This window comes from Denticeps clupeoides, chromosome 3 (genome assembly GCF_900700375.1).
Source record: "Denticeps clupeoides chromosome 3, fDenClu1.1, whole genome shotgun sequence".
Lineage (NCBI taxonomy): Eukaryota > Metazoa > Chordata > Actinopteri > Clupeiformes > Denticipitidae > Denticeps > Denticeps clupeoides.
This window is the reverse complement of record NC_041709.1, coordinates 12,775,445-12,789,574: the sequence shown is the minus strand read 5'-3', so window position 1 is coordinate 12,789,574 and position 14,130 is coordinate 12,775,445.

Sequence of the window (14,130 nt, the reverse complement as noted above, 5' to 3'; positions counted from 1 at the left end):
TATAGCTAAAGGGATGGCATTTTTGGAAGGGAAAACGCTGTGACAGGATTTACTGAAGGCTCAAGTGAAGGGAATGGAGCAGAGTGAGAGAGCAAATGTCGTGATTAATCCCTAAACCCAATTGCGGTCAGGCACAAAGAGATGGGTGAGTTGACGCTTGTTTAATGAGTCAAGGAGGCGAGTTTCGTGTTCCCGGAGACATTTAACATGATTAAGTTCACATTCATAGAAAGCGTGTTCAATGCATAGAAATAACATTAATTGCTGTCAAGGTGCCAGCATTGAATTCATCCTGCCTTTTGCAATGCGTTTTATTTCAATTTATGGTCATGAAGATATACAAATACTTCAGCCTTCCATATATGCAGCATTATGCATTTCTTAGTGACAGGGATTTTTGAGAAGCCAGCTTTTTTAACCTCCATAAAATCTTGTTATCTTTGCTCTCATCATTGTTGCTACATGAAACGATTTTGGCTTGCATGATTTCCATTTTCTATTTATTTTTTTGCTGAGCTAAATAACACCAACCCCCACATCAGCACACACAAATCACAACCATGGGGAACATTATCTTCTTCATCCCAGCCCTTCCAAGTAGCAAACATGATGGATTACGCAAACCTTCTGGAGAAAAAAAGCATTTTTTATTCCAGCATTTATGCATCATTCTGTGTGTCTGTAAAAAAACACAGAACACTTACTAGCTGAGATGGGTGCTTGCAAATCAAATATCTACCATCCTTAAAAGGCTCACTGAAATGGCCATGTCATTGATCACAGGTCATTCATACCCATGGCAGTATAACCTTCAGTGTGTTAAAGCTGAAAATGGTAAAACTTCATGAATCAGAAATTATTGGGATTTCCTGTAATAACTAAAGTCATGATGATTATTAATTAAAAGGTAATTAAAGGAAATACTGTGCAAATAGTGACTTGGGTACTAAATCATTTTCTGCAGTTTGATTACAGAATATTTTTTTTCAGTTAGATTTTATCCACACCTGAACACTGCAGCATCCCTCACCTGGACAAGTGGGTGGACAGACAAATATTGATTGTAAGTCCTAAACACAACATGGTCCTACTTCACTCATTTAAATAGTTCTTATTCAATAAGTTACTCCCTTGAGGCGCATAAACTGGTTGATGATAATGGGATAAAGGTGCAACTCTGGTGATTTATGGCAGTAAGATCACATTGTCTAAAATACTACTTTATACAATTGTATGACATTAAGGTATTTGTACTCAGTCTTTCCTTCAGATCTACAAGTTGCTGTCAGGCTTGATTCAACGCTTCATCAGTTACTGTGACTCCACTGTCATGTGGCTCACGATGAAGTCGTCACTTCAGTTCACTGTCAGGCCCCTTGCTGCCTGGCTGCATGTGATAAAGGTTGTGAAAGCTTGGCACTCAAGGTGACAAGGTTTGGAATGCTGCTCATTGCATTTCTAAATAATGCATTACACAATTTCATTATTTCACATCATTTAAATATTAACCGTTCAATGCCTCAACATTCATGTCCTGCTTCTAAGAATGAACATTTTTAAAAAAGGGTAAGGGATTCTGTATATATGTAATTACCACTAACAGACAGTTAAACTGATGGGAAGGTTTAGCCGGTTATTGGTCATATGGTATTTTATGTGAAGTACAAATCTATTAATGTAGAGCTTAACTGCCTGCCTTAATTCCCTGATTAAATTTTTGCTATCCAAGGCAGGCTTTAACAGATGCAAGTCTGTAAGTAACTATTACTGCTAATATAATAATGACAACAATAATAGTTAATTCACTCATTTTAATTCATTAATAAATCAGTCATTTTGAAATGGCAGACAAGTGTAGGAAAGGTGTTTCGACAGGGAGAGACAGACAGATGATCTGTTGATTTTTGAAATCCTGCTGTCATAATGGCTGGACATGGCGAGGAAGAGGGACGCATATGCACAACGTCATGAAACAGAGGTTTAATACATGGTGGACAGGACAGGGAAAACCTCACCAAACAATGATCCAACGGCAAACAGACACAAACAGGGCAGCTTTATACAATCATACACAGATGAACACAATCAGGAAATATAATAACACAGGAATAACACGAAACCGGATCATGACACCTGCAGATTTTCACAGTGAATATAATGAAAATAAATTTTAGCGCAAATTACTTATTTCAATATTTAATTTAAAGGCAACCCTTTGAAGTACATCATGTGGTACATATGTGTGTTTAAATATGTTTGAATAAATGTTGTCTGGTTGCACATTTGGAAAAGTGAGTGTTGTTAATGTGTGTGGGAAGGTGAAACTGCCAAGTGATCCCGATGATGCCATCTCCACTGCACTCCACTCAGCACTCACACATCTGGACAAAAAAGACTCATATGTTCGAATGCTGTTCATAGACTTCAGTTCAGCATTTAACACTATAATCCCACAACAGCTCACACAAAAACTGATCCAGCTGGGGCTCAACACCTCACTGTGTAACTGGCTGTTGGACTTCCTCACAGGAAGACCACAAGCAGTACGGGTTGGCAGTAGCACATCCAGCACCATCATCCTTAACACGGGGGCTCCTCAGGGATGTGTGCTGAGCCCCCTTCTCTTCACTCTGCTGACCCACGACTGCACTCCGTCACACTGCTCCAACCTCTTCATCAAGTTTGTGGATGACACGACTGTGGTGGGACTCATTAACAGGGATGAGTCTAACTACAGAAGCGAGGTGAGCCGCCTGGCCAAGTGGTGCAGAGACAACAATCTCTCCCTGAATATGGAGAAGACGAAAGAGATTGTTGTTGACTTCAGGAGAGGAAACACTCAGCATGCTCCTCTGACCATCAACGGTGCATCTGTGGAGAGAGTGAGCAGCACCAAGTTCCTGGGTGTGCACATTACTGAGGATCTCTCCTGGACAAATTACACCACTGCACTGGCCAAGAAAGCACAGCAGCGTCTCTACTTCCTCCGCAAACTTAGAACAGCAAGAGCACCAGCCCCCATCATGTACACATTCTACAGAGGAACCATCGAGAGCATCCTGTCTAGCTGCATCACTGTGTGGTTTGGAGCCTGCAATGCGTCCTGCCAAAAAACTCTCCAACGCATAGTCAGAGCAGCTGAGAGAATCATCGGTGTCCCTCTCCCCTCCCTCCAAGACATCTACAGTACACGCCTCACCAAGAAAGCCCTCTGCATAGCAGCTGATCCCACCCACCCAATGCAAACCTTCTTCAGCCTGCTGCCATCAGGGAGGAGACTGCGGAGTCTCCAGGCCAGGACCAGCAGACTGAAGGTCAGCTTCACCCATCAGGCTGTCAGGAAACTCAACTCCCTCCCAGCTCTGCCCCCACTACCCTCACTCCCCTCTTCAGCTCCACAAACTTTCTGAACCCTAACACACACAAACTGACCATGCACCAGTCACTCTGTGCAGCTCTGGTCTGCCAACTACCTCACTTGTCACTTCGTCACTTTAAACTTACCTCTGTTGCACTACATGGGTTTGCACTCTCCACCATGTGCCCTTATTTGTATATGGTGTTTTTAAAATTGTAGATTGTGTTTTTTTTTTTTTTTTTTATTGTATTTATACTTTGTATTCAATGTTACTGTTACTGTTTTTGTATTTAATGTTACTTGTATGGGTCAGAGAGTAACGTAATTTCAATTCTCTGCATGTCCTGTACATGTGGCAGAATTGACAATAAAGCTGACTTTACTTGACTTGACTCATGGTGAAAGGTGATTCCCACAACATGAAACCAGCACCGGACAATAGCTCAGCGCTCAGTCATTGAGTTCTCCTCAATAAAGTACTATACCTACTCTGGCCTCATGCCACCCTCGTGCACTGCGCATTTACACAAATGGAAACACTGGGGGGTATTCCAGCTAAGGCTGCCCCACATTTGCAGATTAAAACACAAACCTGCCCTCTTGCCCTCTGGGTTTACCCCGTTTTGCAGCATTGCTATTCCGGTGTCAGTTCAGCTGCACGTCATTGACAGAAATAGAATATAATCTTTTTGAAATTATATAAGACACTGCTGAAGAATACCATTGTGTCCCTGACCAAGACACTTAAGTGTCTCCAGGGGGGGACTGTCCCTGATTGTAAGTCGCTCTGGATAAGGGCATCTAAAAAGTTCTGCAAATGTAAATTTCATGGCCCCGACTTCGAGAATTGCCTGACCCCCTTGAAACCACTGGAACTTCCTGGCCATGACCTCTGCCTGCCCCTGACCTTGAGCCTGCTTGATCCTTCGGTTAAGACGTGAATCCATGCTCCCCTACCTCGCTGCCGGCCACTACGTCCTCCCGTCCAGTCCACGCTCCCGGACCATACTGAAACCCGCTGTCTCCCGGTTCTCCTCTGCCCCGCTACTTCCCACAGATCCCAAACTCACTCTCCGCTGCGCTGCAGCGCATCCACTGCTTCCTCCCCGGCCAGTCTCTCCCTCACCAACCAAACGCGTCCAGTGTCCTCTACCGGTACGACGGCTTGTCCCCCCGCCCATAGTATTTCTGCAAGTGCCTCACCGGATTCCCCTTGTGACAGTAAACATAATAGATGTTCAAGTTCTGTCGGCTGGCAAGTGTCAAGTATTTATATCCGTGCACAAAATACATTCTGTGCCATTAAATGAAAGAACCTTCACTGCTGCATATTGTCCACAGTTATTGTCCATGTTCTCTGTCCATTTGGTCCACAAAAGGAAAATGTCATAGCATTACTTTATTCACAGAAATTAAAAGCAATGATTCATTTTGTGCACCAAACTGACATTAGCACCCACCTGTTTGAAGATAGAATGCTATGTAGGACAGAAAATTGTTTAGTTGACAAAATGTAAATTTGAAAAAATTCTCAATCACAGAATATCATTTGGATTACAAAAGAAACATTTTCAATGAAAGAAAGTCGTTTTGTTCACAGAAATACATTTTGTGGTTGAAATTGACTTTTTGTCAACTAAATTATTCTGTCCTTCAGACAACACAGCCTTCTGTGCACAAAACTGTTGATGCTAATGTTAATTTGGTGCACAAAATAAAATGATTTTGATTTCTGTTAATTTAATAAAAAATGTGACACGGGTATAAATTTGTGTGTGAGTTGATTCTGTCATACAGTACCAGTGTTTGGACACTCCTAATCTGTGGCGGTTATGGAGACTAAGATGGGGGCCATTTTGAATAATTGAATCCCATTTTTACCTCCTCATCTGTTTTGTTTACTGTTGTTTTTTTGTTTATTACAAAACCTCACAGGTTATTGCACAATCTCGTGTCTTCAGTTTTGTACACCTCACTTTCACACATTCAGTACCCATTACCACACAATTATAAACAGGGTTGCCGTTGCCAGCGCCCAGTCCTGCACAGTTGGCAAAGAGCAGGACTCATCCAGGGTGGGTGGGTTAGGCCATGACACTAACCTCCATGCCACCCTGTAGATAGAAGTTACTGTGCCCAAAGGTATGCTTTACTACACCTTGAGCAGACTCTTCTCAAAGGCATGTTGTGTGTCCTCCAGTCTGGACTTGATGGATGGAGAAACCTATTGAGAAACAGCCCATGAGAGGTAAAGGCTATGTCCAGTTTATTACTCCTTTTTACATTTGACAGGATTTCAGTGTGAACTGCAATGCTTTTTGTGATCCAAATCCAACCCCTCATTCACACAAGATCTTTTGTTTGAATGCAAGTCCCTGCAGCAAAACTGTAATGAGAACAGGCAGTTATCACAGCAAAGGGAGAAGCAATTGCCTATTAATATCTTTTGTTTTTCCTGGAAGCAGGGGTTTAGATGGTTTTGGATGAGTGTAGCTCAGTTTACCCCAGGGAGTGAAAACCTCTTTGAAGCCAGGTAATAATTTTCAATAATGCTTTAACATGCTGTACAAAAATTGGAGCATGTATTTACTTTATTTCTTCAGTAGAAATATCAAAGCTAACAAATCATCCAAAATCTCTGCCCTCTTGGAGAATTTCTGATTTTGTTTTTTAATGCATCCCATGAGATAACATTTTTATTTTGTGAAAATGACATAGTGAAAGCAATTGCAGAAAAACTAATTCCTTTAAAGCCTGTTGGGTTCTCTGACGTGTGTTTTCTGTGAAGGCATTGCTCAACTCTGGTAGCACATGTCAGTGGGAATTTATCTGGCAGCACCACAGCATCTGCCTCTCATGAAACTGTTTAAAATTTCATTGGTTACACCTCACATCGAAGCAAGGAGGTTGTATGGGAGGGCTGCACTGACTCATACGTTTCTTGCTGCTTGCTGTTCAGCTCTGTCTTGAAGCCAACTATGCAGTGAGGAGACTGCACCACCAGATGGCTGCCCTCAACCTGTGATGCCATTATGGCTTTTGATGGCAAACTGTACATCCAGAGAAGACAGGTTCACTACCTTGATGTACTGAAATTTTTAACCATGCCTTAAATGGTGTGCATGTGTATCTTGAACTTTTCCAGTTTTGTTGTACATCCCAAATCCTCGAGTCCCAAGTCAGAAAGAAATAGTGGACAGAGCATAGTTCCAATGGAAGGAGTGGGCCTCCCACCTGCAAAGAGTCATGTTAGAGTTCAGCTAACTGTGGGGTCACAAAATTATAAATGATGGTCTCTTATTTCCCCGAGGTGGACGTGCACTGGAGTCTGTAGCAAACTGCCCATAATACTGTGAAGCAATTTTCTACTGTGATAGAAGGGCAGTTTTCATTTAAGGCCTCGAATAGTTCATCAGATACGTGCTTTGGAAACTGTTTCAGGCTTAAGGAGTGGCATTTATAATACTGCAAGCAGTATTGATTTGTGGTCTGACTTAATATTTTTCACTTCACATCTAAACAACAACCAACATTCCAACATGCATTATTTTAGTGAAAAATAAGTAAATGGCTCTGGTGCTATTAGGTTTGAAGAAGTGCAGGCAATAATCCTAAATCACAGTCTCCAACAACCTTTGCACCATGGAACAGGGCAGCATCTCTCCCTGTGACTTCGGTTCCTGTCTGAATGTCACCACCTGCAGATAACAAACCATTATCAGCTGGTGAGTTGACTCTTTTGTAATTGCCTTTCCTTCACAGACTGGAACCACTGGTGACACAGCCCCCCTCTTTTCTCTTTACCATTAAGCTGGAACATCTGATCCTTCCGTGATTGGATGAGTGCAGCCGCAACATTATGACCACCTGCCTAATTGTATATAGGTTCCCTATGTGCTACCAAAACATTTCTGACCAGTTGTGACCTGAATTCTGGTACCAAGTCCTGTATATTTTAATATTTGTCAGTGTTAATTTTTGAATTTGGCATAATATAAATTATAATATAAATCATTTAGACATATCGTAGTGTTTTGATAGAAGACGACTGTTTTTAGGTTAAAATAAAATAAAATTGAATAAAATCCTGCCCAGACATTGTAAATTTCTCTCTTATATTAATGGGAATTCCAGCATAGATTATCAGCAGTAATCATTTTTTAATTCCTATGGATACTGTTTTCACTAATGCAATTCTGTCACTTTAAAACTTTTACATTGTCTTAGTACATAAGCTGCATTTATGAATTACTAGGCTTAATAATAGTTAGTCACTTATTAGTCTTTTTGTAATATTTAATATTAATGTAAATCAGGGATGTTGACCCTAAACATTTGAATGGCAGTGCATACTTTGTACACACACACACACACACACACACAACCCCCCCCCCCCCCATACACGCACACACACACACACACACACACACACACACACACAGCAGTTGCCACACCAGACAAGCTTTGATCACAGTGATGGCACGAAGATGGTTATTCCCATTACTGTGAATGGAAAATGAAACTGCAAGTGGTATAATTGATTTCCATCCTGCAGGTGCATTTTTCAAACAATGATTTTAGCCTCCCTCGGCTGCTCTTGCTCAAAGTATTTAGAAGCTGTGTTCTCAAGGTTACATATAACATTTTTTTGAATATCCAGTTTCTAAAATGAACGTTTTGTTCCCTGGTATTAAGAAAATGGTTGTCATCACAGCCAAAAAACAATTAGCCTATTCTTTGAAAGTGCCCTCAGGACAAGATTTTCATGTTACATTAGCATAAGGACCATTAGTAATGAGTTGCAAAATGAGCAATTAGTTCACAAAAAAATAAAGTGGAATACCAGACTCCATACCAAGTGAATCATTTAATCTTTGCAATACTTTTATTTTATTGCATCCACCTTTAGTGCATACATATACACATGCATGCACACATTTTAGTTATTGTTCTGAACAAAAACATGGATGTCCATCTGTGTCTGTTTCAGCACAGATTCATCCTTCACCTCCATCATTTAAACTCATTGTGCCACGGTTGTTATTTTCCAATTCCAGCCGGAGAAGCAAATTATTTACTCATAATTGCAGTCTGCACACTGAATTAAATATCATATATTGGAAAATGATGCCTTGTTCTATGTCTGTGAGCAACAAAAGTAACAATTTACAGCATAATGCACACCACTGCAAGCTTTCAAAATTGTGGTTGTAACTTGATAATGGACACAGACAAAATTGACAAAAAACTCACTGGTGCAATTTTCAGAAAGTGCCTCCATACACCCCAACATAAAAAAAAACAGTGATGTGACCATTTTAAATACATAGACTGAAAAAAATCAGTACACTGAAAGGCTAAAATACTTTTCACAGTCACGCAATTAATATAGTATAGTTCTTTTGCCTGTGAAATAAGTGAGCATGGCACAAGTGAAATGGTAAACAAATATTTTCTGTTCTCTCAACCTTTGTAAGGCTTGGAGATGTATGCATGTGAGGTGTTTTACATTAAATTATGAGTCTATTAATAAGCCACTCAAGATTTTATTATAAATCCAATTGCTTGTGGACACATATCCTTTTAGAACATGCCATCTCAAATCTTCAATTGTCTGTCAAAGGTATTGGTAATATGAAAAGAGAAAAAGCATAAGTCAATGTTTGTGTGTGACAGAGAAAAAAAGGCAGATTGCATGCATGTAGGTGTGTGTGTGTGTTTATGTGTGTACATACATAAACACACACATCCTCTATCACACTTTCTTGGTTCATCTACTATCTAGGCCAATCCCACAGTTTCACCCAGCAGCAGCCAGCCACATACACTAGTTGCAGCTTTGTCAATCGACATATGGAGGGATGTAACTCCAGGCAGTAACAACACAATTTACAATTATTCTTTTATTATAGTTTGGCCTAAAAGCTACACAACAGAATGATTTATATTACAGCCTTGTCCAATATACTGTAACATTTACTGACACACTGAACTATAACTTAAAAGTAACAATATATTATAATATACATGTAAAGGAAATTAGTAAAAAAAAAGTACTATCAATACATAGTAGTCATCAATAGTATCAATACAATACATAAAAGGAGGACTTAAAATTTAACATTTTTCTGTGCTGGCTCAGACTAAGACTTCTACTTAAAATATTAGTCAAATACTGAATTTTGCTATGAACCAAAGTCATGTCCATTTTAAACAGTATCATGTTGTGAGATGTTTTTTATTTTTTACTTTTGGAAATGCTTGTTGGCTTTCTGTGAGATTTTTTTTTCATTTTCCAGAAAGAAGTTAATTAAACTATGTGTAAACACGAATACAAAGCTTGGCCACAGTGAAGCATATGATGTGCTGCCATGTGCATTCTTTGGGATGTTTGACAAAAAAATGAGCCAAGATCTGCCAGATTTTCAAGCTTAACTTGAAGGCATTTTCTGAGTCTTCATTAAATACAATGTGGCATGAGCATATTGTTATTTTTTTTCCTACTTTTTAAAAAATTACAAAAACATGTACATATTTTTCTTAAAAAACAAACTTTGCCATACCATCTGTCTGGTTTATGCCTGATATTATGTCCCATGAACATTTGAAGTTAGTTTGCACTGAATTTCTGAACACTACTGCAATCAGCAAAGAAAGAAAAGCTAGAATAAAAAACTTGGGAATAAGCATTTTTTTCAGTTCTGTCCATATTTTATGCAAATGCCCTATTTTTAATGTTGTGAGTTTGTGCTGAATGTCTGGATGCCCACACCAGTTTCCACTTCAATGCTGCTCTCATGTTATGCTCTCTAAAATTACAATCATCTGCTGCATGATTATAAATTTAAAACATTGTATCAGACATCAGTGTTGGGGAAATAATAGAATTGGGAAGAGTAGAATCTGAGTCAAAATGCAACTTAAACAGATCTCAGGTGTGTCCGAACTTAAACTGAACAGATAGCCACCAGATGAACAACAGGCAATAAATAAACTTGGGAGCATATGTAAGGATATATGTTTCTTAGCAAGGACAAGGACATTTTTGGATTTTTTCATGGAACTTAGTAATGATCAAGATAATCAGTTTAAGAAATGTCCACTTAATTTTATGTCTAGCATTGATCAACGTTATTGTCAGAATCCGGTCTGGAAGGGGCAACTCATGAATTTCCTGCGCTATTATGATTGTTTTCACCAGTCTCGTGACTTGTCTCGTGATGTCGTGCGCATGGTCCTTCTTCCTTGCCATGTCCAGCCAGCCTGACTGTTAAGGCTGAGGGTAAAGTAATGTGGGTGGCGCTGTTTGGTATTTGAGAACCTTGTGTGATGCCCAGCAGCAACCACTAACACACATTCACATGGACTCAAGGTCTGCCCACCTCATCGTATGCCACACCCACTTCAATGCAACACACCTGTACACCTCCTGATCACTCACCTTTAAAAATCCTGTTCACCCAGGAGTGTGTGTCCGATCTTTCCCAACTCTCCATTAAATGTTGCAATACATATACTATAATATGTTGTTATTATAGTGTAAGTTATAGTTCAGTGTATCAGTAAGGTTGCATATGCGTACATGCATCACAAATAACCACAAAATAAAACTGAGGCTCTGTTCACCCACTTACCCAAGGTCAAAGACGAACTGGGAACTGCAACGGAGTTATGCCCGGTGTCATGCTAAATTACAGATCTAACATTTTTAAATATATACAGTTATGTACAAAAAACCCAGAATAAACACAAAATGAATCACACATACCTGTCATAAATAACCACAAATGAAACAATGAGGCTCTGGTGAGCTCCCCTGCACTCATCACTATACAAAAGACTTACATACAGCACATTACACAAGCAACAATTCGACAAAACTAACAAAACATGGGCTACTGCAATTTACCAAACATTACTAACATTATTTACAATATTTACAGTTACACTACACATGAAATTCTAAAAGAAAACACGTATCGTTTCCACCCACCTCATTTCCTGAAGGTCAAAGACAACCTGGGGAGGAACAGACGTGCCCTTCCTGTGTAAATGCACACCTTCTGGAAGACGTCTGGGAAGAAATGAAAACTAAATAAAATGTGATGACCTTTCAATCAGACAGTAACAGAGGCTCCTCCCATGGCTCATTGCACCTTTATTATTGGCTTAGTCAAGGGTCATCTCAAAAACCTGTACTCACTCTAGCCCTCCATGGATCATGTTTCCCATCTCTGTTTTAGAAGATCAAAGAATTAATGGAGATTATTCATTTTTTCTAATTTCTGTACTCTCATTTTTTCTGTATTGTATGGAGTTTGACCAGAGATTTGATCTTCACTGGTTTCCAGATACCACTCACTTGAAGGCCCTGATGCTTGACTTCTCATCAAATTGAGGATAACTCTGCAATACCCCTTCTCTGATGACACTTACACCGGCAGCAACTTTAGAGGTTCCAGATTCCAATTTCAAATACACTGAAAGCTGTTTACCAAGACTTGTCCTGTTATCAGAGCCATTTCAGGTTACTTCAAATTCAAGATAAAGGGGAAACATGCTGTTTATTCTATCCAAGCTGAAGATATCACAAAAATATGGTGGCCCAAAAGGGGCAACAACATTAAAAAGCCACACCATGTATGCAAAAACTGCAACATGAATGCAAATCTGCAACATGAATGCAAAAACTGCAGTTTTGTTTTCATGTTGTGACCTGTGCATTCACCTTGTGGCTTTTGCATTTATGTGTCACACCAGTTTCTTTCGTGTTGCGGCTTTTTTATTTGTGTTGTGGCTTTTGCATTCGTGTGTCTCGCCATTTTCATTCATGTTGTGGCTTTTGCATCCAGAAGTATTCACAGTGCATCACTTTTCCACATTTTGTTATGTTACAGCCTTATTCCAAAATGGTAATGAATTCTATATTTATGACCTTCAGATTTATTAAACATAAAAAAATGAGAAAACACATGTACATAAGTATTCACAGCCTTTGCTCAATACTTTGTCAATGCACCTTTGACAGCAATTACAGCCTCAAGTCCTTTTTAATATGATGCCACAAGCATGGCACACCTATCCTTTGCTAGTTTCACCCCTTCCTCTTTAAAACTCCATCAGGTTGGATTTGAAGCGTCGGTGCACAGCATTTTAAGATCTCTCCAGAGATGTTCTAATGGATTCACACGTGGGCTCTAGCTGGGCCACTAAAGGACAGTCACAGAATTCTATTGAAGTCACTCTTTTGATATCTTGTCTGTGTGTTTAAGGTTGTTTTCCTGCTGAAATATGAACCATCACCCCACTCTGAGTTCAAGTGTGCTCTGAAGCAGATTTTCATCCAGTATGTCTCTGTACATTGCTGCAGTCATTTTTACCCTCTATCCTGACTAGTCACCCAGTTCCAGCAGCTGAAAAACATCCCAAAGCATGATGCTGCCACCACCACGCTTCACTGTAGGGATGTTATTGGACTGGTGATGAGCGATGTCTGGTTTCCTCCAAATGTTGTGCTTGGCATTCACACCAAAGAGTTCAATCTTTGTCTCATCAGAATAGAGACTTTCGTTTCTCACAGTCTGAGAGTCCTTCAGATGCCAGACAGGCCCCTTCCATCTGGTCACGCTACATATACAAGAGCTCTGACTCAGTGACCATCTGGTTTTTGGTCACCTCCCTGACTAAGGTTCCTTTGCCCCAATCGCTCAGTTTAGGAGGCCGGCCAGCTCAAGAAAGAGTCCTGGTGGTTACGGATGGTGGAGGCCACAGTGCTCATTGGGACCTTCAAAGCAGCAACGATTTTTCTGTAATCTTCCTTGAGACAATCCTGTCTTGGAGGTCTACAGACAATTCCAGACTTTCTGCTTAATTTGCGGTCTAACATGTACTGTGAAGTGTGGGACTGTAAAATCACATACAATCAACTGTTTTTTCCACTGGTCAACTCCAATTAAGCTGCAGAAACATCTCAAGATCGATCAGGGGAAACAAGAGGCACCTGAGCTCAATTTTGAGCTTCATGGCAAAGACTGTGAATACTTATGTACATGTGCTTTCTCAGTTTTTTATTTATAAATAGTTTAATTTATTTAATCCATTTTGGAATAATGGTGTAACATAACAAAGTGTGGAAAAAAGTGTGGTGTTGCGGCTCATGCCGGTTCGTGTTCGCATAGTAATTCGGAGGGAACTTACCTGCCTCCTTGCATCACACCGCACTGGGGTTCCTCGCCTCCTCCTACACGTGCTCTCGTTCTGGTTCCGTGGACCATGACAGAATGACTGAGCCGACTGTGAATCCCACCGATTTCGCTGCTTTACGAGATCAGGTAGCGCGCCAGTCGAACCTCATAGATTCCGGACCCTGCCTGCAAAAACTCCACTGGACATCCATGCCCTCCAGATGATTTATTATGCGAATCTGCAGCAAGATGGTCAGCCACGGATGCCAGCAACATACAAAGCCTTTAGCTGCTAGTTGTCAAGTGGGCACTCGAGGAGTGGCGACACTGGCTGAAATGCTGTGACACCCCCTTTCTGGTCTGGACCGATCATCAAAACCTAATCACTATCAAAGCTCCAGATTCCTTATCCTCTGACCCCGAACCCATTCTCCCAACTCATCACATCTTGGGTCCTCTCCGGTCGTCCCAGGAGACTAAGGTCCGGGCTGCCCAGACGTCCGACCCTGGCCCGGCCAACATCCCACCAGGGTGCCATCTGACTGGGAGCAACACGGAAATGAGGTAACATGACTCCTATAAATTGGT